This window comes from Microcaecilia unicolor, chromosome 2, assembly GCF_901765095.1.
Source record: "Microcaecilia unicolor chromosome 2, aMicUni1.1, whole genome shotgun sequence".
In the NCBI taxonomy this organism is placed as follows: domain Eukaryota; kingdom Metazoa; phylum Chordata; class Amphibia; order Gymnophiona; family Siphonopidae; genus Microcaecilia; species Microcaecilia unicolor.
Genome location: NC_044032.1, coordinates 259,267,184 through 259,292,676, shown reverse-complemented (window position 1 = coordinate 259,292,676; position 25,493 = coordinate 259,267,184).

Sequence of the window (25,493 nt, the reverse complement as noted above, 5' to 3'; positions counted from 1 at the left end):
TAGTGCTGACAGGGCTTTGGCAGCCATCTTGTCAGCCTGAGAGCTGGAGTGCCTTGCTTGCGGTGATTTTCTCTGGTTCAGCTAGATCAGGTATGTTCACAGGGGAGTATCTTGCTCCAGGTTTCCCATGTTCTGGGCGCACTATTAAAAAAAAAAGATGTGGTTGTAATCGCTGTCAGAATTGCCTTCAGAGTTATTGTTACTTCTCGCTGCTTCCCTCCTTTCTGTCTAGCAGAGGAATCAGGTTCTGTGAGGACCCGCATAGTGAACTTTGACTCCGCTTCACCGTCACTTTTGCTACTGGTCCGCTAGAGGTGTCCAGAGGTTCCCCAGCACCCAGAGAGCTCAGAGGAAGGGGACCTCCTTCTAGATGAGTCAGGGGTTCCCCTGCCATTCGGCTGTTGGTTCAGCACAATCTCCTGGATTTTCCAACTTGGCCTTTCCATGGCGGGCGGTCCTTTTCTGCACCCGCTACTTCAACCTAAGGGCAGCCACTGTTTACAGACTCTCTGCAGCAGCTGGTTTCTGTCCCATTGTTGGTTCGGTTGAGGCTTAGTGATGGTTCTGTCGCATCTGGTATCAATGTTCTCTCTGAGGCTGCACTAGTTGCCGCTCGGACCTTCTGAGGTAGCAGGCTCACTGCTGGTGGTGCATTTCCTGGGGGCAAGGTAGGGAAGGTTCTCTGTAATTTAGTTATTTCACTTTTGCTGTAGTCACAGGCCAGTTCGCTCTGACCCTACATTTTAATGTTTGCCGGCCTCCAGCAGTGTAGTCTGGAACTAGGCTCCATCCAAGGAATACTCTATTTCCTTTGGGCAAGGCGCTAATGATTCAGCTGGTAATTTTCTCCTTGCCTCTGGGGACACCGGCAGGGCCTGGGATCCGTGTCTTTCTTGCTTTCCAGTGTCTTTCTGCCACAGTGAGTACCTCATGGCTTTCTCCCTGGACAAGGTCCTGCTTTTGGCAGACTAGCTCCTTAGAGATTGCCTGGCCTTCTCCCGCTAGTGTCAGGGTCTGGTCTGGGTTAGGCCTCAGCTTAAAAGCAGAGGTGCTCAGCTGTTTTTTTCCTTGGGCCCTGATTTTGTTTTCAGCTCATAGAGAATTAGTGTCACTCTCTGGGGTCACTTTAAAACCCTGTAGTACAGACTTCTATTTCTCTTGGTCGAGACAGCTGGCGTTTGCGTTTCCCTTCTGGGCTTCTGGGGTTTTCCACAGTAGCTTGGCTCTCTAATGCGGTACCAGATGCTGACTTGGCCTGTGCTTTTTGTGCCTTTTACATTCCTTTGCAGGATTGTGGACAGATAGCAACTTTTACAGAGCGGTTTCTAGGTAACAGCATGGCTTCCTGGTTGTAATGACCAGCTGAGAGTGAGGGCCAAGATCTACAGGTTCCCTGCTGCTGGGGTGCCCTGGGACCTCTCGGGTACTTGGATTCTTTTTCATGGCATTGGACAACTCTTGTTATTACAGAGTGGTTTCAGGCAACCTGAATGTCTTACTATGGGCAATGGCTAGCAGAGAATGAACACGAGGATTCACAAGGCAGGTTCACGACCTGTGCATCTTGCTGTCAATAGTGTACTATAGTTTACGCCGCTTGACTCTGTTGCACCAGTTCTTAGGCGGTCAGCCACGCTAGTTGTTCCCGTGTGCAGTCCTACGAGCCTGTTCTATCATATAGAATTATCACACGCTTTCCCCAACTTTCCCCCATCCTCCCCCCTACCCCGGTGGTGAATGATTCTGATCATTAAACTGTTCGTATAACTGCCATATTTTAGTGAAAGCCAACATGGAGCCTCTCCTCATGGCCGTCAACTTCGACATCTGGTAGAGGTAGTAAACCTTCTGTGTTACTACTCGTAAGTCCGGTAATTCCAGTTGCTTCCAAGCATGTGCAATTGCTATTTTTCCCGCTACAAAATATTGAGTGGCCAATCTGTGATGCCCAGCGGGAATTGTCATCGGTCTAAAGTGAAGAAGGCAATGTTCTGCCCTATGTGGGTATGGCTGCTGGAGCACTTGGACAACCAGCTTCCCTACAGTGTCCCAATAAGTCTTCACTTTCGCACACTCCCACCAAATATGATAAAACGTGCCTCTGCAGCCACAGTCTCGCCAACACTGCCCAGAAGAACCAGGGTACATTTTTTGTAACCTATCGGGGGTACAATACCACCAATAGAGCATTTTAAAACCATTTTCACTAACAGATTGTGCTAAGGATGGCTTAAGCAAGTACTTGTAATTCCTCATCTATACTGCCCTGGTGAATGTGGTCTGCAGTACACCCTCCCACTTAGCATGAAATAACACCTGAGGATCAGTGCGGCCCAGCAGTGCCAGGTATACGCGAGAAATACTACCTTTGCCGCCCCCTCCCCGCATCGCTAATTCCAGGGTCGTCTCTGCCAAGTCCACTCCGGCCTTTTCTCACCACTCTCATTGTGCAGTCAGCTCTGACTTAGAAGATGTTTCACCTGTCCTCAGTCTAGGTCACCTTTAGTGAGCTTCATTTTCAACACAAACATGGGGGAAAAAAAAAAAAAAGAAAACACAAAGAGAATAAATACTTTTTTTTGCTTCAGAGAAGCTCCAGATACGGTCTTCAGGACTGAGTTTCTAGGAGCACAGGAAGCAAGGTTCTGTTAACCTTTCTGTCTCTTCTTTTGTTGTGGGGCCAGGTACTACAGACCAAATGCTTTTGTTTTCACGGTGTAACTGTGATAGTACACAGGTCGCAAATCCAAGAAGACAGGAGGAGCCTCCACGGAAAGTCAAAGCAAAACAGGTCACACCAGTGGTATAACCCCAGAAGGTTGTGAGTTCAACTCCAGACAACCTCATGTGCTTCTGGATGACAAAGGAAGGCAAAACATTCTTATTTGACAAGGCTTATTCCACTGGCAACTCCACTGTTTAAACTCTCTCTCTTGTTGACTGTACAGGTTTTTGTCGGTTGCTTCGCCCCTGACATTCTCCCCGTGTAATCCCATGCCCCTTCCCCTCCTGTCTCATTCCGTATCTGTGCCTTCTATGTATTGTATTGTATCCTCTTGAATTAATGTAAGCCACATTGCGCCTGCTCTTGTGGGAAAATGTGGGGTAAAAATGCACCAAAATAAATAAATAAATAAAAGCCAGTACTAGCCAAGCTTTTAAATTTCTGCTTCTTTACATCTCCCACTGTGCAGGCTGTCTGGAAGGACTAGGCTTCCAGCTCCAGTTCTACTATGGCCTTCCATGCTTCTTGAGGGAGGGCTCTCCGTCCCTTCTCAGGTTCCAGTGTGGCAATCTTCCTCTCCCGAGGCTTGAGGAATAGCTTCACGTTGTCTCAGTCTGACTAGGCTTGGCCATGTTTCAACGGGGTTGCCACTGGGAGTTCTCCTTTTTCATTGTGTGTGGTTTTTTTTCTGGAACTCGCCATGCAAGCTCTGGTTCATCTCTTGGTGGCTGGCTGGTGTTTGGGAGGCAGGGCTGGTGCTGGGCAAGACTTCTATGGCCTGTGCCCTGAAAATGGCAGATACAAATCAAGGTAAGGTATACACAAGAAGTAGCACATATGAGTTTATCGTGTTGGGCAGACTAGATGGACCGTGCAGGTCTTTTTCTGCCGTCATCTACTATGTTACTATGTTCTCATCCAGGTTCAGTACGACTTCACTTCCTGGTCCTTTGAGTCTGGGCATAGATTTCATGGCACCCAGAGTTGGAATCTATCTTGGATGTTCTTCCTGGTGCTGAGTCTCAAATCAGGCCCCCTGCAGGGTTCCTGGTTGGTTTCTGTCTCTCTTGGACCCTATAAGTTACCTCAGCCATGGCGTATGGTTCTGGCACGGCTTTCCTCGGACATTTCGGAAGTTCTCTCTCTCTTGGCAACAGCACTCAGCAGCTACTAAGCTGGGTCTTAGCTGGGTGCAGCAGTTTTTGGATTAAGTAGAGGAGTGTGGTAGCCATGTTAGTCCACTCTTAAGGTTATCAATAGAAATCAAACAAAATAAAACATGGAAAAGAAAATAAGATGATACCTTTTTTATTGGACATAACTTAATACATTTCTTGATTAGCTTTCGAAGGTTGCCCTTCTTCGTCAGATCGGAAATAAGCAAATGTGCTAGCTGACAGTGTATATAAGTGAAAACATTCAAGCATTGCTATGATAGTCTGACAGGGTGGGAGGATGGGGATGGGTCGGAGGTATGCATGGGGACATCAAAGCATATCATTGATATTCTAACAGGATGGGTGTGGGTAGGTGAGGGGAGGGTGATCAACAGAGACATACAGTTTTATGGTTTATAATGGGCTAGGAACCCCAGGTCCTTGTTAAGTCCTTTCTGTTGGGTGTTAAAATATTCAATCATTCTGACTTAACAAGGATCTGGGGTTCCTAGCCCATTATAAACCATAAAGCTGTATGTCTCTGTTGATCACCCCACCCCTCACCTATCCACACCCATCCTATTAGAATATCAATGATATGCTTTGATGTCCCCATGCATACCTCCTACCCACCCCCATCCTCCCACCCTGTCAGACTGTCATAGTAATGCTTGAATGTTTTCACTTATATACACTGTCAGCTAGCACATTTGCTTATTTCCGATCTGACGAAGAAGGGCAACCTTCGAAAGCTAATCAAGAAATGTATTAAGTTATGTCCAATAAAAAAGGTATCATCTTATTTTCTTTTCCATGTTTTATTTTGTTTGATTTCTATGGATTATTGCAGAAATTTAGCAGTTCACACTTTCCTACATGGCTAGTTGTGGACCCCAGTCTGGCATATTTGGTAAGGTCCTGGTTTGTCTGGATTCCAGCACCTCCCGAAGCGATGTTTTTGGTAGTTACAGCCTAGCTTTTCTAGATTTGCACCACCAGGCGGCTGGTCCACCATAGATCAATAGTTGTTTCAGCTCCCTGTTTGCATGAGCTGGTGTTTGGGGTGACCTTATCATATTTGATGCAAGCTCCTGGTGTTGCAAGACATAGCATTTGCTTGCCCCATGTAAGCAGCATTGAGCCTGCCATGAGTGGGAAAGCGCGGGGTACAAATGTAAAAAAAAAAAAAAAAAAAAAACAGGCCCTGCTAGCTTGATGGCTCAAGGAGGCTTTCGCATCTACACATATCTAGTAGGTAAGCTTTTCCAGCCGGTTATATCCCAGGGTGACAAACTATGGATAATATTAAGAGAGTTCTTAATTTGCTATGGGCTGCTCAAACAGAAAAAGCACCATCTATGTTAATAATGGTCAATGCTGAAAAGGCATTTGACCATGTTCACTGGGAGATAATGTTTGCAATGCTTAAAAAGGTAGGAGTTGGCCAAGCTTTTACGTCATGGCTAGCTACCCTATACGTAAAACCAGAGGCCTATATTATTTAGATTTTGTTCACACCTTTTTTAGTAGTAGCTGGAGATCGCAAGGAGCAGCAGGAGGATTTGAACCAGGCACTTCTTTATGTTAAGGCTGGTGCTCTAACCACTAGGCCATTCCTCAAATCAGTGGGACTTATACTAACTGCTTTAAACTGGGTCGGGGTACAAGTGAGGGCTGCTCCATATCGCCAATACTGTTTGCCCTAGTAATCGAACCCAAGCAGATCAGAGATGCCACAAACATAGGGGGCATTACCACTGGTATTCGCCTGCACAAAATCTCATTATTTGCAGACAATGTTATATTATCAGTTTCCAAACTGCATTTGCCACTCCCAGTTATTTTACAAGAGATGAAACTCTATGGATCAGTTTCAGGTTTCAAAGCTAACTTAGACAAGACTGAGGCTCTCAATATCAATATTACAGAGGAGGAGCTAGCAAGATCAAAGGAAAACTTTCCTTTTAAGTGGGTGCACACCCATTTGAAATATTTAGGTGTAAAGATCTCCAGTGATCTCTCTTTGAGCTTAATTATAAATCTTTGATCAAAAAACTACAGGAAGACTTAAGAGTTTGGAGCAAAGGTACCTTCTCCAGGATGGGAAGAATGGCTATTATAAAAATGAATCTTTTGCCAAGGTTGTTATATCTTTTTCAAGCCCTTCCAATTCCTATCAGTAGGAAAATCCTCAACCAATGGCAAAAATTGATTCATGCTTTCATCGGTGGGGGGGGGGGGGGGGGGGAAGACTTAGAATAGCCAAAGCAGTACTATTTAAGCATAAAGAAATGGGTGGATTGGGGATCCCTGATTTGAGTAGCTATTACTTAGCTGCTCAACTGACACATGTGTGGAATTGAAGGTAGGTACCCAGCCAAAAAACGTTCACTCAGATAGAACAATATCATACAACAACTGCTAAACTACAAGACCTTCTCTGGAATCATACAAGACATCGAAGTAATATCTCAACTAATAACCTTTACATCACTCACATTATACAGCTGTGGAGAAATCTTAGGAGTCTGTTGGAAGGTCAAGAATGCCTATCATTGCCAGTGCCTCTAACTGTACTATTTAAGGTAAAGGCTCCTGAGCAAGAAATTATAGCTAGGCGCTGGAGGGCATGAGGCCTTGCTAAAATCTCCCAGTTACTGCAAGAGGGCCAGGTGAAGTCCTTTGAAATCTTCAGAAAGAATTTGGCTTAAATAGATTTGATTTCTTTTCTTCTATTTGTAGTGTATACATTGTCTTAATAGTACCCCACAAAAGGAGGTAAAAGCCAAAGAACTGAGCAGTTTGGAATGTTTATGGTTACAGCATTCTACGGTGAAGGGTCTGTTGTAGGTACTTCTGGGAGTACTCCTGCCACTGACAGTCTGTCTAGACTTTCTGGTAGTGATTGTGCTTTTACTGCGGTACCGGCCTCTGCCGCACCTGTCGATGGGTTCCTGGAGTCATCTACCCTGGGTTCTCCTCCATGCCATTCTCTTAGTTGTGCTTCCCCAAAAGGAAGTTGTAGTGCAGTATTCATGCTGGCCAGCGTTTGGAGTCATTCTAGCACTGTATTATAGCCCCACCAGATTCCTCTTAGTTGCCATTGCAGCTCAGAGTATTACCACAGGGGTACTGTGCCTGCCAGCTCCTGTGCAGCTGTTTAATGTCACCACTGGACTTCTCATGTTGTTCCTCAGCCAGGCAAGCAAATTTGTATCCACAGGGCTTCCAAAAATAACATATAAAGCAACGAGGACAAGGGACCTGCTGCGTACCTCTCTCCAAGGGAAACACTTCTGAAGACAGCCTGTTAACCAATACTACTGCAGTAGGGTTGGCATATAAAGTTTGTATAGCTCTCAAAAAGAAGCCGCCAATACCATATTTTTAAATAAATGGGAGCAAAAAAGACCACTCCACCTTGTCAAGAGCCTTTTCTGAGTCAAAGCTAATAGCCAGGGTAGGAGTGGATGTACTATTACATCTGTCATTTGACAGAATTAATTTATGAACATGGATGACAGCATGTCTACCCTTCACCAGTGGTGCATCAACCCATGTACAGATCTTAAGGGGGTGCTGCACTGTTCCCTCAACTCTAGTGTGCAGTCTTCTGTTTGGTGCCTTCCTCCAGTCGTCACCTCAGCCACTGCTGCTTCTCCTCCATACTAGCAGCAGCAGCGGTGGCAAAACAAGTTAAAGCAATTATGATTGTGGGGCTTGCACTCTACCTACCCACATCCCACAGCTGCCGATCCCGCCCCTTTGATGTCACTTCCAGTTTCCGAGCAGAGCCGGCAGCTGCAGTTTGGAGCTGGAGTAGCAGCAGCACTGGGGGGGGGGGGGGGGGGGGGGGGGGGGAGGGGGAGGAGGAGAGAGAGAGAGAGAGAGAGAGAGAGAGAGAGAGAGAGAGAGAGAGAGAGAGAGAGAGAGAGAGAGAGAGAGAGAGAGAGAGAGAGAGAGAGGAGAGAGAGGGAGAGAGAGAGAGAGAGAGAGAGAGAGAGAGAGAGAGGGAGAGAGAGAGAGAGAGAGAGAGAGAGAGAGAGAGAGAGATACTGGATGCATCATGTAAAAAGGAGTGGAGTAGAGGAGTGGCCTAGTGGTTAGGGTGGTGGACTTTGGTCCTGGGGAACTGAGGAACCAAGTTCAATTCCCACTTCAGGTACAGGCAGCTCCTTGTGACTCTGGGCAAGTCACTTAACCCTCCATTGCCCCATGTAAGCTGCATTGAGCCTGCCATGAGTGGGAAAGTGCGGGGTACAAATGTAACAAAAAAAAAAAAGAAGAGAGGGGGCACAGGCTGGATGGGAGAAAGGGGTAGATGCTGGATAGAATGGGGAGAGGGCAGATGCAGGATGGAAAGGAGAGGGCAGACAGAGGATGAAAGGGGCAGAGAGCAAGAGAGGGCAGACAGTAGATAGAAGGGGCAGAGAGAGAGGGCAGATGCTGGATGGAAGGGAGTGAAAAGAAGATGAGGAAAGCAGAAAAAAGAAACAACAAAGGTAGCAAAAATACATTTTTCTTTCTTTTTTTTTTTGGCTTTAGGATAAAGTAGTATTGTAGCTGTGTTAATAAACATTTGTAAATAAAAAATGGAAATAAGGTGATCTTTTTTTGGACTAATTTTAATACATTTTTGACAAAACTTTGGAGACCAAAGCCCCCTTCCTCAGGTTAGGACAAGAGTCTGGCTTCTTGGGAGTTCAGTTGAATTTTTGTCTACATATTTCTATTTTTAGTTTATGGTTACTTATGTGCGGGGTACAAATGTAACAAAAAATAAAAAATACTGGGTAAGGGTGTATCTGTGCTCTGTTTGTGTGAAAACAACATGGTTTTCTGTTGGCATTGACTGTGCAGGATTGATCTATACTAATCTGGCTTGTTTAGTTTTACATGGGTGCATTGATGTTCTAGTGCTCGCTGCAATGTTTAAGATGCTGTCTTTTCCTAGGAACAAAAGTGTAAAAAGAAAAAGTGGGAGGCTGACCACGGATACCAAAGACAGGAAAGGTGAATCTTGAAGTAAAAATGTTTATTGATTAAAAGACCCGAAACACAATGTTTGTGTCGAGTCCATAGGCGGTCGGTGGCCCAACTGTTTGGGGAGGCTAAAGGGGGTGGGGTTGGGGGGTGGAGCCAGGGGCGGAGCTTATATCCATAATTGTCTGATAACACACAGAAAAAATAAATAAATAAAATAATCACAATTAATACCTTTTATTAAATTTAGATGTTAGATATGTATCATATGTCAAAGAATAAAGTGGTTGCTCAAAGCATATTTATTTTATTTTTGTTACATTTGTACCCCGCGCTTTCCCACTCATGGCAGGCTCAATGCGGCTTACATGGGGCAATGGAGGGTTAAGGTACTTGCCCAGAGTCACAAGGAGCTGCCCGTGCCTGAAGTGGGAATTGAACTCAGTTCCTCAGTTCCCCAAGCACAATCACTCAACTGCAAAACACTATGCACAACTTTGTGCAAAAACACACTCAGAACCTGACTGTACCATAAATATTACACTGGGCAGACCTAATACACCAATATACCACCCATACGGAAAATGCAGACCGTCAACAATATGAAACAAGGGATCATATCATCACAATTCTCATGTAGAGCCACAAAACACCCTAATTCATGTTTATTGTGGGATAAAATGCAATAAATAAGTAAATAAATATAAACTTTTAATGTTGAGCACCTGATTCTCAAAGTGGACATACTGTATTCCAAACACTATAATGAAAATAAAATGATCTTTTCTACCTTTTTTTGGTGACTTTTTCTGATCATGCTGGCCCAGTATGATTCTGCTGCTATCTGTCCTCAGTGCAGGTGAAGAAGTCATCCTCGTTAAATATTTCCCTGGCAACCCAGGAGACCTCCAGCCAACCCCCCCTGCTTTCCCAGCAGTAAGGTAAATAAACCATAAACCAATTTCTACAACTGGGCAAGGCTAGAGGGCTTTCACTGCAGCTCCTGCTGTGAGGATGGAGGTAAATCAACAATTTAAACCCCTTAGAGCACAGCAGGGGAGGCTTAGCCTGTCCAAGCCTCTTATACCGGGCGCCTATGGTCGAGTCTTTTAATCAATAAACGTTTTTACTTCAAGATTCTACCTTTTCTGTCTTTGGTATCCGTGGTCAACCTCCCACTTTTTCTTTTTACACTTTTGTGTTTTCTCAGGGGGCGTTTGAGTTCTCTGCTTAAGTGGATTCTCCTAGACACATTTTCCTAGGTACACCCTCATGGATTATTACTAAAAATAAATTTTTCATATAGAAGAGGAGGTGTTAAAAAATGATTGCTGCCTTTCACAGAGCCAACTTGATCTTCTCCTACTAACTTCAGTACATAGTGGGCCAATCTCTGCTAAGATTTTTGCCAGGAGATTAAGGACCACATTTATGAGGGACATGGGCCGATATAATTCAGGGAAGAATGGATCCTTCCCTGGTTTCAGGAGCGCTGTAATGCAAGCTTGTTTGGACAACTGGGAGAACCTTCCTGCCTCAGTAGCCTGATCTTAGTAGTCTCTCAAGGGGCCTGTTAATTTAAATGATAACATTTAAAAATATTCACCACTGTATCCATCTGGTCCTGGAGATTTATGAAGTTTAAGATTTTTGATTGCTTTCTGTAACTCCTCCCCAGTAATAGATGCAATGAGCTAAGCACACTCATCACTAATAAGGGTTGGAAGGTTACAGGCATTCGAAAAGGATTCAGTATGTGCAGGAATGGATCTCCCTGTGTTTCAGCTTTACATAAGGAACTGTAGAATTCCACAGTTAGAACTGGTCGTGCATAGCCGTTCCCTACCGATTCGCTATGGAATTCGGTAGGGAAAGGCTCTAACGACGACTTTAGTGCATCCCCCCTCTAGATTGGTTATTCTTACTATGCCCTATCCAGCTTTATACAGCTTTTATCCAATAGTGGCCAATCCAGGTCACAAGTACCTGGCAGAGTACAAGAATGTAGCAGATTCCATTCTACTTACACCCATAGATAAACAATGGCCTTCCCCAGGTCTACCTTAATAAAAGTGTATGCACTTTACTTCCAGGAATTTGTTACATAAGAACATAAAGACTGAAGGTCCATCAAGCCCAGTATCCTGTTTCCAACAGTGGCTAATCCAGGTCACAAATACCTGGTAAGATCCCTTTTTTATGTGAAAACTTTTTTATTGAGTTTATGAAGTCCACATAATAACCATACATACATAACATGACACAAACTGCTTAACTGCACTGAAAGCAACACCCAGTTAAAATACCCTCCCCATCTCCCACTTCCCAATTGCTACCTCTTCCATTTCCATGACATCTGGTTCCGGAGGTCTGTATACTTATAAACCTTTGGCAGAAAATGTTCTCAGTAATGTCCAATCCTCTTCCCCCTTTTCAGTACTCCCCTTAATATGTCCCCTCCCCCAGCTCCCTGCAGCTTTTGTGAACTGGACATCTTATTCATTATTAACCTCCTAGTTGTTGATGGAAAGTCTGGATATACCCCTCCCACACTGAAAGGAACACTTTCTTTTCTCCTTGCTCTAACAGCATGAGGTTACTTGCCTTGAGTTTAGCCACCCCTCTGTTTATCCCAACTGACTCTGTACCATGCATCTTGTCCCCACCTATATCTCTGCACTTGATCCCTCAGCTATAGGGTAAGCTATATTGTAGAACAGTATTAGTATCATAGCTATGTTATTTGAATGTTCTAATGTGTGCTTATTAGATGTTTAATTAGTATTATGTTGATATCGTATTAAATCTCTGTTATTTTAATTTCAGTGCTGTTAAATATGTATATTTTTGATCCTGTTTCATGGTAGCCCTATTATTAGGTTTCAATTTGCTGTTTTCAAGTTTACCTCATTTATTACACTTGGTTATTTTACTATTGTTATGCTGTTAACAAAATCGTGTTTTATGTTAAACTGTACCTGCTGTACACTGCCTTGGGTGAATCTCTTTATAAAGGCGGTTAATAAATCCCAATAAATAAATGTAACTTATTTTTGTCCAAACTTTTTTTTAAACCCAGTTATGTTAACTGCTTTTACCATCTCATCTGGCAACAAGCTCCAAAGCTTAACTATGTGAGAACTGAAAAATATTTTCTCCTATTTGTTTGAAATATACTACTTTATAACTTCATGGCATGTGCCTTAGTCGTCGTATTTTTTGAAAGAGTAAAAAATCTATTTGTGTTTACCCATTCCACTCCACACCTGATTTTATAGTCCTCTATCATATCTCTCCTCAGCATCTCTTCTCCAAGCTGAAGTGGCCTAACCTCTTTAGCCTTCAGCGTTTAGGACCTTGATCCTGGGGAACTGGGTTCAATTCCCACTGCAACTCCTTGTGACTCTGGACAAGTCACTCAACCCTCCATTGCCCCAGGTACAAATAAGTACCTGTATTATTATTTGTTACATTTTTTATTTATTTATTTGTTGCATTTGTATCCCACATTTTCCCACCTTTTTGCAGGCTCAATGTGGCTTACATAGCGCCGGAGAGGTGTTTACAAGCTCCAGGTTAAACAAATAAAATGTGATGTTGTGGTAGAATAAAGATAAAGTTCATGCAGCACTGCCACATTAGGGGATTGTTCAACGGAAGAATTGTGTTATGTCCATTACGTTCTTTATTGATGTTGTGTTGTGGGGAATCTGTTGGTTATGTTGGGTCGGTGGGATATGCTTTTTTAAACAAGTGAGTTTTTTTGCGTTTTTCTGAATTGTAGGTGGTCGTAAGTAGTATATACTATGTAAACCGCTTTGAATTATTATTATTATTATTATTATTTATTACATTTGTACCCCGCGCTTTCCCACACAATGCAGGCTCAATGCGGCTTACATAGTAATTTGAAATACAAAGTCACATAATAGAAATTTCAAAACATTATAAGTTGAACTTGATAGTGTATGATATGTTGATCTTGATAATGTATGATTAGTGTAAGAGAGGGTAGACAGGATAGGATAGTATAATTTGGGAGTAAAGGGGTAAGGAGGGATAAAATAAAGAGGAGATGGAGAAGAGAAGGATGGGATGAGTAGAGGGGGAATGTAGTTGCAAACACCACAGAAAAGCGGTATATCAAGTCCCGTTCCCCCCCCCCCCCCCACCTTTCCATATACGAGAGTTGTTTCATCACTTTTATTACCATTTTGGTTGCCCTTCTCTGTACCCCTGCCTCTTGGCTGGCTCTTCTGGCTCATAGGGTCCCTTTTTACTAAAGGGTTCCCGCACGACAATCTGTAACTACTGCCGGCCCACTGCAACCACGGCGGTAGTTCCACCCCAGCACACGAAATTTCTGGCGCTGCTGGAATTTTTCAAAATTATCGGGGTAGGAGGTTTCCCGGCAGTAATCACTGCCCGGTTACCGCTGGGTTAGCACGGGAGACCTTACTGCCACCTCAATGAGCAGCCATAAGTGCTTCCCCCCCCCCCCCCCCGAAATGGTCGTGGAGTAAGTGAGAACTTACCACACAGCCATTTCTTTTTTTCCTCCTTTTTATCTACCGCAGTAGAAAGGGGACTCTGCACACAGCAAAACAATTGTGCTGCTACTAAGGCAGGGTCTCTTATACCATAGCTTAGAGAAAGGAGCCCTTAGACCCCTGATGGCGAACCTATGACACGCGTGTCAGCACTGACATGCGTAGCCATTTTTGATGACACGCGGCGCCGCCGCAGTGTGGTCCGCCCTCCCTCCTCGCTCCCGGAAACTAACCTTAAAGCCTCCTTTCACGTCGCAGCAAGCAGCAGCAGGGCAGGCCACTCCTTCCTTCCGTGTCCCGCCCTCGCCTGACGTAACGTCCGCGAGGGCAGAGCACAGAAGGAAGGAGGAGAGGTCTGCCCTGCTGCTGCTTGCTGCGACGTGAAAGGAGGCTTTAAGGTTAGTTCTGGGCCCGGTAGCAGGTGGAGGGGGGGGGGGCCCAGCGACCTCGGGTGGGCAGCGATCTCGGGTAGGGGGGGCCCATGGGCGGTCCTAGTAGATTTTTCTCGAAGTGACACACCACCCGAGTTATGCTCGGTTTTTTCGCGAATTTTGACACACCAAGCTCAAAAGGTTGCCCATCACTGCCTTAGACAATTACGGACAGATGTAATAAAGTGCACTAGAGTTTATGCAGTTTAGCACAGTTTTTACACGTAATTTTAGGACCACTTTATGTTAAAAACAAGTTTGCGCACAAGCTAACTGTGCAGGAAATCTTGGGTAGACATCAGTGTGCAGCTCATTTAAATCTCATAGTAACAAAGGTATTAGCAATTAAGCTCAGATGCAAAGATGTGTGCAGAAGACACAAAGGCTGAGCAGAGGGTTTTCTAACACTGGGGCTTTAACACAAGGTCTGAAGAGGTGTAAAAGGTTAATGTATTCTTCTGTGGCCAGCATTAGTGAGGATTTCATGCCTGTTTCTTCTCTTTACTGAAAGCTTACAGGACCCCCACAACTCAATGGCTTGGTTGAAGGGGATGGGTAAAAAGAAAAAAAAAAAAAAGACAGGGATGATGAGCTGAGGGGGAGGTGTGTGGAACGAAGAATAAAGTGCTGAACTGTTGACAAATGCAATACAATATTGTTGGCATTGCAAAAATTGTATCAACACTCATTGTTGTGTGTGCATACATCTGTGCATATACAAGAATGCATATTGAAAAGAATTGTGCACAGAGTAACATTCCAGCATGAGTGGATGGATACGCATGCAACTCCGAGTGCCACACAATATTTTGTGTGCAAAATAAATCTACTGCTAACGCAGACATGTGCACATGCATTTGTTTCTCAAAAAATATATAGTGGAATTAGAAAAGGTACAGAGAAGGGCGATGAAAATGATAAAGGGGATGGGACGAGTTCCCCATGAGGAAAGGCTGAAACAGCAAGGGCTCTTCAGCTTGGAGAAAAGACGGCTGAGGGGAGATATGAATCATTTGTTTACTCTTTCAAAAATGCTAGGACTAGGGGGCATGCGATGAAGCTACAAAGTAGTAAATTTAAAATGAATCTGAGAAAACGTTTCTTCACTTAACGTGTAATTAAACTCTGGAATTCGTTGCCAGAGAATGTGGTAAAGGCAGTTAGCTTAGCAGGGTTTAAAAAAGGTCTGGATAGCTTCGTAAAGGAAAAGTCCAAACACCATTATTAAATTGACTTGGGAAAATCCACTGCTTATTTCTAGGATAAGCAGCATAAAATGTATTGAACTTTTTCGGGATCTTGCCAGGTATTTGTGACCTGGATTGGCCACTTGGAAACAGGATGCTGGGTTTGATGGACCTTTGGTCTGTCCCAGTGTGGCAATACTTATGTACTTATGTGCTCCCATGTTAGAATACAGTTTTGTGCACAGCGTATTTACATACTAGTTCCTTACTGCATTGAGCACAATTTTTTTACGTGTGTTATAAAAATCTGCAGCAGAGTCTCTCCCTCCCCAGCACAGACCTCTAACACACAGCTTTCTGCATCATCCCCTTAGAGCCATGTATGGTACCCATATTCCCGTGGCTCTGGTCAATCATCACGAGACCAGCTTGGGAATATGAGTACTACATGGTTCCAAGTATCTAAGAACTGTACAGAGCAGAGAGTTGGCAGTCTCTGCTGTGCCTGAGACGCAGGGCTGCTGTTACCAGTACGCCCAGATTAACAAGAAGCCCATAAGTAAACATGGCTTTGAGCACAGGGACCACTCCAGTCCAGCATCTTCCTTCTTTCTTCCCTCACTGATCCAGCAGTTTCTTTGGTGGGGGGGGGGGGGGGGGGAAGAACCATAAATGTGCAGAGCCACCATCAATCACACTGCTGATGGCTCTACCAGTTTCAGCCCTTCTGACATCACTTCCTGTTTCTGAGTACTGCAGATTGATAGCAGCTCCACACCAGTGTTGCCAGGTGGGTGGTTTTCCGCAATCCGCCGTGGGAAATTTTTGCCCGCGGCGGGTTGCGGTTTTTTGGGCTTGTTTTGGGTCTTTTGGGCGGTTTTTAAAGCGGTTTTTTCGGCCACGGGGGCGGGGTTAGTGACATTTTGGGCGGGGTTAGTGACATTCTGGGCGGGGCCGATGACGGGGGAGGCGGGGCCGATGACGGCGGGGGCGGGGTTGATGACGGCGGGGGCAGGGGTGATGACGCGGGGGTGGGGGTGTCAGGGGCGGGGTTTGACTTTGGGCGGGTTTTGGGCTTTCCTCAGATTCTACTTTTCGTAGGAATTTGTGTACCTCCACCCTTGTGGTGGTTTGGCTTGCTGGGAAAAAAATTTTCCACCTGGCAACCCTGCTCCACACCTTTATGCCTAGGAAGCAAAGTAAGAAGTGCTGCTGGACGGGGCCTTTACTAAAATTTGCCCAAGACCCCATGAGTGGTTAATGCTGGAGCAGTCTGCACTGGGGGTGTGGTTTTGCCCCAGATTGTGAGTTTTAAAAGGCAGCTAGTGTAGGCGATACAATTAGGGTAAAAAAAACTGTTTAGCCAATTTTCACCTTTCAAAATATCCAGGAATTTATGTATGGCAATTGGTTGAAAATAAGGGTCTTTAAATGGTAGTTATAATAATTTGTTGCAGCAAAACCATGGAATATCTTGCCTGAGTGCAGAAGAAGGAAGGACAGCTCAGTAGTTAAGAGCCCAGAGATCATGTCCTCTGGATTCAGAAAGAGAAGGGGAAATAAATCAATCACTGCCAGCCTTGTAAGTAGCCAAAGAGAATTTGCTGCCAGCCCAGGATGTCCATCTACAAACGCTGGAAAAACAGGCAAGGATGGAATAGTTTCTCTAGGGTCCCAGCCAGGTAGGAATAGACTGGCCACTCCCTGATTTTTCAAAAGTGGCTATTTGCAGCCAGCTGATCCTGAGTGTCCTGCTGGTGACCCTGAGGGAGCAAAACGCGCGCCTTGTTAAGGCCCCCTCACAGTGCTCAGGTGATGGGGGGGGGGGGGGGGAGGGACACTTTTCTATTCTTCAAAAGCTGTCAGAATTCTGAAGCAAAAGACTTCTTGTGAATGTGGTCTCTCTGGGGGGGGAGGGACACTTTTCTAGTCTTCAAAAGCTGTCAGAATTCTGAAGCAAAAGACTTCTTGTGAATGTGGTCTCTCTGGAAGCATGGCCAGTGCTGTATGGCACCCCCCCCCCCCCCAACCTCCAGTGGGGAACTCTCCATGTGTCCCCCTTCTTTTTCCGTTCTCCCAGCTTGGCTGCTGTTTCAGGATAGAGCTGTGAAAAGTGATTGGAGAGGGGTTCTTCACTGCTGCCCCAGCCCCTGGAGAGATACCTGACATTCCTGAGGAGAATTCCTGGGGGAGTGTGTAAGTCTTTAACTGGCAGGCATTCAAGCTTGCTGCTTGTGGTGATGTAGCATACCTTGAATTAGCCCTTCAGTTCTGTTCTTCTCAGGTGGCGCTTGCTCAGCTCCTTGCCTGTAGTGTGTGCATGTTTACAGAAACCTCAGGCAAGCAGGAGAGTCACAGGAACAGAGCAAGGGAGGGACTTGGTGCAGGCATCTGGTAGTGCTATAGAAAAGGTAAGTAGAAATAGACCCCTTTGATATTATTTGTGCAGGGACATACTGGGTTATATCCTTTGCAGGTATATATATCCTGGAATACCACCTGAGAAATCTTAGTGACTCAGTGATACTTCCTTTACTTTTTGGCTAGGACTGAGAATCTGTAAAGCAGGGGTGGGGGGGGGGGGGGGGGGGACAGGACACGTGTCATGTCCAGTAACAGAGCAGAAGGGGTAAATCACTTGCTAAAAAAATTAAATTAAAACTGGTGCACATCATGGCAAAAGAAGTGCTAGTATCAGGGGTCCAGGGCGCAGGCTTCCCTTACAGTTTTCCAGTTATCCAGCTGCCCTGCCTGGGATAATAGATGAGGGGCTGGATTCTGTCCTCCTGGGATGGTGTGTGCAGGGCTGAATTCTGTATTCCCCTGGTCTGTACCTGGGATGATGTGTGAGAGGCTGGCTTTAGTCTCCTACCAGGTTGGTACTTTTTGTTGGTTACCTTCTTTGCTCTCCCAACAAAGGAATCTGAGATGAAGGAGCTTTTCTGAAGTCCCTCGTGTTATTGAAGCTTCTCTATACAAGGTAATGCAGGTGCGAAGGGATGGGGGACAAGGGAAAGAAAGAGAATCAGAGACAGAAAGAGAGTTGAGTCGTGCTTGAACTGGAATGCTGTTCTGCACATAAATATCAGCCTCACAAAATATATATGCAAGACATTTTTGCAAAGTTGATATTTATCCGTAGAATAATATTCCAGCATATACGCACAGAGTGCTAGCTGCCCTTGCTGTGCCACCTTGTGTGCATGCATCTGTCTGGCTTTCCCTGGTTAGCACACAAGTTCAGTGCGCATTGAATTTTCATATGATTAGCTTATTGCATTGACACAGAATATTTTCTCAGTATGTTTGCAGTGGAAGCCAAGTGCTCAGCCATCTGCACGCAGTTCAACCGTGAAGCTTTCTGCATCAGCCCAAAAAGCTTAATTCAGAGGTTAAGGAGCAGCAACTGCTCCCGGTGGATGGAGGGTCTAATGGTGGAGAGGGGAGATTTTGGCTGGGAAGTATCTGCAGCAGCAGGTTGGAGGTCTAGGAACAGCAGAGAGAGGCTAGGCCAACACCACAGATCACCCCAGGATTTGCAGCAGCCACCCACCCGTCCAGTTGCACTCTTGTTTGTAGACTTGGGGATATGACCAGAAGGACAAAAGTGTGGAAACTAGCAATGGAACATGGAGGGAGATAAAAAGGATCTTACCTAGCTGGTAACACTGATGCTTATAGGAATGTATAAGAGATTCTTGTTATTTTTTTCAATGATTATCCTTCAAGGAGTTTAATATCTCAGCTGGTTAAGTGTATTGTTGGTGCTTGTTATAAACCTGAAGTCAAATAACAATAAGTTAATGACAGTTGGTAAATACTGGCAGCCAGCCTTGTTCACAGTGTGTTCGGTTTTGTTTCCTTTCCTGGGGGAAAGGGAAGGAAATCCCACCCACTAACACCCTTCCTTCTGAGGTGGAGGCATGTGCCAAGTATTTAGGGAGGATGGAGCCTGCCCGAGAGGGACTCTTGCCAGGTCATCCTTGGACCCAGAGACACCAACAAAGGGCAATTCACTAGCCTCACAGAACATACAATGTCTCATATTCGCTACAAGAGATAGACTGATAAATCCCTGCCACTCATTCTCCACTAGCTCCAGACAGCATGCTTCTTCACAGACTCTGCGGTGGATCCAGACCTCGCGGTGGGAGGGGAGCCAGAGCCCGAGGTGAGGGGGCACATTTTAGTCTGCTGCCCCGCCCGCAGCCTCCGCTGCTCCTCGGTCCCCACCCACTGCTGCAGCAAAGTACCTTGGCTGGCAGGGGTCCCCAACCCCCACCAGCTGAAGCCTTCTCCAGCGCCGGTCTCCTGCACTGCCATGTTGCCTGCCCTGCTCGCTCTTCCTCCTCACATCCTGCACGCACCTTTAAGTGAAACTGAGCAGTTTCACTAAAAGGAGCATGCAGGACGTGAGGGGGAAGAGAGGAGCAGGGCAGGCAACGAGGTGGTGCCGGAGACCGGGGCTGGACAACACTTCAGCTAATGGGGGTTGGGGACCCCCGCCAGCAAAACCAGGGGACCGGAGGAAATTTGGGGGCTGTGGTCCCACGTAGCTACGCCACTCTCTCTTGGGGGAATCAGAGATTTAATCTATCCCTGATACTCCCTTCCTATGTCTATGAAACAGAGCACTTCCTCTTAGGTATGGATAGGTGTACCTCCTTCTGTGCCTCAGGTGTACCTCTCTTTAAGTACATTTGCAGCCTGGTCCAAGAAAAAAAAATCTCAGACCTGTGTGCAGAGCTGTCACCTCCTGTTCTCTTTAAAGTTGCAGGCACTTATCTTGTAGAAAAAAAGAAAAACTGGTATTTGTCCCCAAAACTGTAAATCCTCTCAACTAACCTCTCTACACCTCCTCAGACCCAGTGGTACATTTCTCTTGTTGCGCTTACCTTAAAAACGTTTGCGTATTTTTCTGCATTGCAGCAGAATAATTAATAGTTAACAAATTAACTTCTGTACTGAACCTTTTTCTGTATGGTGCAGATAGACCTCTTGGTGACCATATGCTTCTGCATCAACCCCTTAGTAGTTTTAGCTCCAGGTTCTTTCATTGTTTACAAACTATACTGCTAAGACCAGAAATTTTATTTATTTATTTATTTGTTGCATTTGTATCCCACATTTTCCCACCTTTTTGCAGGCTCAATGTGGCTTACAGTGTGCCGTAGTGGCGATCGCCATTTCCGGCATGAGAAATACAACGTACAATTTGATTAAGTACATAAAAGATAAAGTGACTTATAGAGTAAGTTAGATAATCAGATCATTTCTGGCGTGAGAGATTAGTTGATGAAGCGTTAATGTTCATTATTTACAGAGTGGTTTAAGCAGTCAGTTATAGAGAGTTCGGTTTTGTCTAGTTCTGGAAGAGTTTCATTGTTTGGTGTTTAGGAAGGGTCATTGTGGTATGCCTTGTCGAACAGTTTGGTTTTTAGTAATTTTCAGAAGATTGTTAGGTCGTGCGTTGTTTTTATGACATTTGATAGAGCGTTCCAGAGTTGTGTGCCAATGTAAGAAAAGGAGGATGCATATGCTGATTTGTATTTAAGTCCTTTACAACTGGGGTAATGGAGATTCAGGAATATGTTAGAAAGGTAGATAAATGCATAAGCTCTTCCCTATTGTTATTCCAGACTGTCTGAATACAAAATCCCTTGTCACTCCTAGACTTTTTGGTTAGACTTAGAAGTCTGTGTTCCCTGTGAAGTATATTCATGTAGCCTTCTCAGTATACTCTCCACTACGAATTATTTCCTTTTAGCTTAGACCAGTGGTTCCCAAACCTGGTCCCTGAGGCACCCCAGCCAGAGGTTTTCAGGATATCCACAATGAATATTAATGAGACAGATTTGCAAGCACTGCTTCCACAGCATGCAAATATGAATATTCATTGTGGATATCCTAAAAACCTGACTGGTTGGGGGGCCTCCAGGATCAGATTTGGGAGCCACTGGCTTAGACTGATATTATTTATGGGGTCCTTTTACAAAGGCACGCTGAAAAATGGCTTGTGGTAATATAGGTGCGGTTTTTGGGCAGGCGCCGATCCATTTTTCAGCACGCCTTTAAAAAAGGCCTTTTTAAAATTTTTGCCTAAAGTGGACGTGCGGTAAAATGAAAATTGCCGCGTGTCCATTTTGGGTCTGAGACCTTACCACCAGCCATTGACCTAGCGGTAAAGATTCATGCGGTAATCGGGCAGTAATGACCTACGCGCATCAAATGCCACTTGGTGTACATCCGATACATGCGCCAAAAATTAAATTACCACAAGAGCCACATGGTAGTCGGGCGGCAACTCTGGTTTGGCACACGTTGGGCACACGTAGACGCTTACGCGGCTTAGTAAAAGGGCCCCTCTATGTGTGTAGACAATTGTTAATACGTGGTATTTAGCTGTAAGTGAAGGTCTTCAATTTACCTGTCCTGTCCCCTGCAGTTCATGTAGGGGTTTGTGACTTCCGCCCTCCCGTGTGCCTGAAGTATAGTCCAGCAAAATAATCCAATACCAATACCAACACCAACATTCTCTTACATTCCACAAAAGCCATTGAAGTTCAGTGCACATTACAAGATAAGAGAGGCAGACAGTCTCTAAATAAAAACAAACAAATATTTGTTAAAAGAAAAAAAAAAAAAAGCCTTCAGTTGTTTTCTGAAAAGTTCACATTTCTTATTTGAATGGGAAGGGCATTCCTTAGGTGTGCAGCAAGATAAGCAAAGCTAAATGAGAAAACAGTTTTTGAACGAAGACTCTTTGGACTAGGAAATTGTAGCAGCAGTGGTTTCTTAGCTGTAGCTGATTTGATTGATGACAAGCTACCTCTTCTGCTTTGCTCCGTTCCAGTTCTCTTACTAGATAGTACATGGACCCTAGGAGTACTCATTGATAATTCCCTTACTTTTACACCTCAAATATAGTGAGCTGTTCATTCTTTAAGCTCTCTAGTTTCTCCCTCTGCTCACAATATCCTCATACAATCACTTGTCATTAGCCATTTGAACTACTGTAAATCCCTCTATAGGGGCATTAAGGTGCGAGATCTTAAATGTCTCCAGCTGATACAAAATACCGCCATAAAACTCATTACAGGTCACTGGAAGTATGACCTCGCTATACCACTCCTGAAGGATGGCCATTGATTGCCCATCTCACAACCTGTTAGTTATAAGTTTCTCCTTCATCTTTTTTAAACTATGGCACTCTGGGGAGTCCATTTTCCTCTCCAGTCTTTTATTCTCCTACTGTCCTTCTAGGCCCTTGCAATCCTCACAGCAACAGTGGCTTGTGGTTCCTTCTCCTCACGACATTACACATGCCACAACCAGAAATATTATCTTTTCTGTCCAGGGGCCAGAACTATAGAAGAAGTTGCCGAGCCATCTTAAGCTCCAAATCTACCTACAACAGTTTAAGGCTGACCTGAAAACACTCCTTTATATGGAGGCTTATTCTTGTGGTATATCTCTTAGGAACAAGCTTTCTGGCAGCACAACTGTCCCTGTGTGTTGTTCCCCTTTACTTTACGGTAGAGGTGAATCATTTGTTTACGCTTTCCAAAAATACTAGGACTACGGGGCATGCGATGAAGCTACAATGTAGTAAATTTAAAACGAATCAGAGAAAATGTTTCTTCACTCAACGTGTAATTAAACTCTGGAATTCGTTGCCAGAGAATGTGGTAAAGGTGGTTAGTTTAGCGGGGTTTAAAAAAGGTTTGGACGGCTTCCTAAAGGAAAAGTCCATAGAACATTATTAAAATGGACTTGGGGAAAATCCACTGCTTATTTCTGGGATGGGCAGCATAGAATGTTTGGTGCTTTTTTGGGATCTTGCCGGGTGTTTGTGACCTGGATTGGCCACTGTTGGAAACAGGATGGTACTATCAGTATTGTAGTTCCTCCCTGCCTCCCCTTTCTTTGCCAAGTCTTGTTTTGGTTTTTTGTCTTTTCCCATATTAGTCTGTAAGCCGCTTAGATACTTTTGTAATGGGCGGGATAGTAAATTTCTGAATAAACTTGAAACTTGGAATGTTGGAATGATGGTAAACCAATCAATTCTAGCATATAAGATAGAGCATTGCTGTATACTGTATAATATATTAAAAATCATAGTGCACAATTTAAACTGAATATGAGCTTCCACTGGAAGCCAATGCAGTGTTCGCAAGATGGGTGTTACTCTCTCATTTTTTCAGCCCGTAAGATTAATCAAGCTGCCATATCCTGAACACTTTGGACTTTTTTCAGTAAGAATTTGGAACAGCCTAAATATATACTGTTACAATAATCCTACTGATCTAGGATAAAACTCTGCACAGTTATTCTAAAAGCCATTGGATCTAAGCAGTTTCTAATCCTCCTCTATTTTTTCAACATAAGAAACATTTTTTTCACCGAGGCATTTGTCTGCCGTTCCTACTAGTCAAAAGTACTCCCAGTATTTTCAGACTAGTCTCAAAATCTAAAATCTGGATTGGCTAATGTTATCATTCCAGTTATCTGTTGTTTGTCTTATCATGAGAAACTCACTATTATAAATGGGATTTGATCCAGTTTTCCAGAAGTTTAATACAACTCGCTATTCTGAGTGAAATATCACTTTCGTAAGGGAAAATTAGAAGAAATACTGTAATGTCATAGATGAAACACTCATATTGCTAGCCTGAGACAGTACAAAACCCAGTGAACTACAGAGAATATTCAGTAAAATAGAGAACAACGGAAACCCCTGCGGAGCTCAGCAATCTGGCTTCCATGACTCTGACTTCCTTTATCTCCCCAAAACCCCTGGAGAGGGTTTCACTAGGGAGGTTAGAAGGGAGGATGGATATGAGGGAATATTCAATCTCTTAAATCCCAGGGTGTGAGTATTACATACTGCTCATTTTCTGAGGTCTACTGTTCAGTGTGAAGGAACTATGTGGGCTCTTGAGGTGAGAACACTTAAGGGGCTGATGCAATTTTAGTTATTTTGGATAGCTTACACCTTTTTTTTTTCTTCTTCAGTAGGAGCTCAAGGTGAGTTACATTCAGACAAAGTAGATATTTTTGTGTCCCTGGAGGGCTTACAATCTAAGGAGTCTTTTTACTAAGCGGCGGTAAGCACTAACATATTATTTGATTGATTTGATTTAATCACTTATTGTACCGCTTAGTACAAATTAAGTCTTAAAGAAGTTTACAATAAAACAGAGATCACTACAATAGATGTTCAAACCACAGGGCACACCCAGGCGCCCGGAAGTAGTTCAGGCATCTGCGCACGTGCTTTCCCAGTGTATTTTTTAGTGCTGGGGTATGTTTGGGGGTGGAGAGTAGACATGTCCAGTGCTAATCAGTTAGCACAGCTACATTGTTACGTGCCAACTGATTAGCGTATGAGCCCTTTCCACCTACTAAACAGGTGTCGATAATTGGGAAATTAGCACCTGGCCATTAATGGGGAAAAATGGAAATGTGGCTATTTTACAGCTGCACTAGAGGCGGTCTCAGCACGTGGGGAAACCCACACGCTAATCATAACGCAGGGCCCCTTTAAGCACTGCTTAGTAAAAGGGCCCCTATGTTTGTACCTGAGGGAAGGGAGAATTAAGGGGCCCTGCGCTAGTGGCGTTTTTGCCGCACGCTAGGTCCCCTTTTACTGTGGTGGGTAAAAAGGCCAAAAAAAGAAATGACCATGTGGTAAGTTCACACTTGCCATGTGGCCATTTCAAGGGGAGCACTTACTGCCACCCACTGAGCTTGGCAGTAAGGGCTCCCGCGTTAACCCAGCGGTAACCGCTGTCTGATTACCGCCGGGTAACCCCCTAGGGTATTAATTTTACAAAAATTCCAGCAGCGCTGGAAATGCCGGGTTGCGGTGGGCTTGCCGTGCTTTAGTTAAAGGGCACCTAAGTGACTTGCCCAGGATCTCAAGAAGCAGCAGAAAGATCTGAACCAGGCTTCCTCAACCCTTAGGGTTTTGAACACAATTTTGTGGGCAGCTTATGTTAAAACATGAGCTATGAGCAGATTCACGCTGGCATTGGCACACAGCTCATTTAAATCCCACAGTAATAAAGGCATTAGCTACATGTAAGGTAAATGCAGAGAAGCATGTAGAAGACTACAAGGCTGAGTGCAGGGTTTTCTAATGCAAGGTTTGGGGTGAAATGAAAGGTTACTTCATTTTTCTGTGACCTGTGTTAGTGAGGATTGTTTCTTTTCTTTACTGCGAGCCTCAACTTTTTTTCTAGCTTTCTTGAAGGGGATGGGTCAAAAATGAAAACCCTGGCAGGAATGAGAAGATGAGGGGGAGGTATCCTGGAAGAGTAAAGTGCAGGGCTGTTGAGAACTGTGCAGAATAATATTAATGTTTTATGTTTGTTGAATTATGTGTGAAATAGCATTCTAGCACATACCCATAAATATTGTTGGTTCTCCAAAAACTTGTGTCGACACCTGGAGATGTT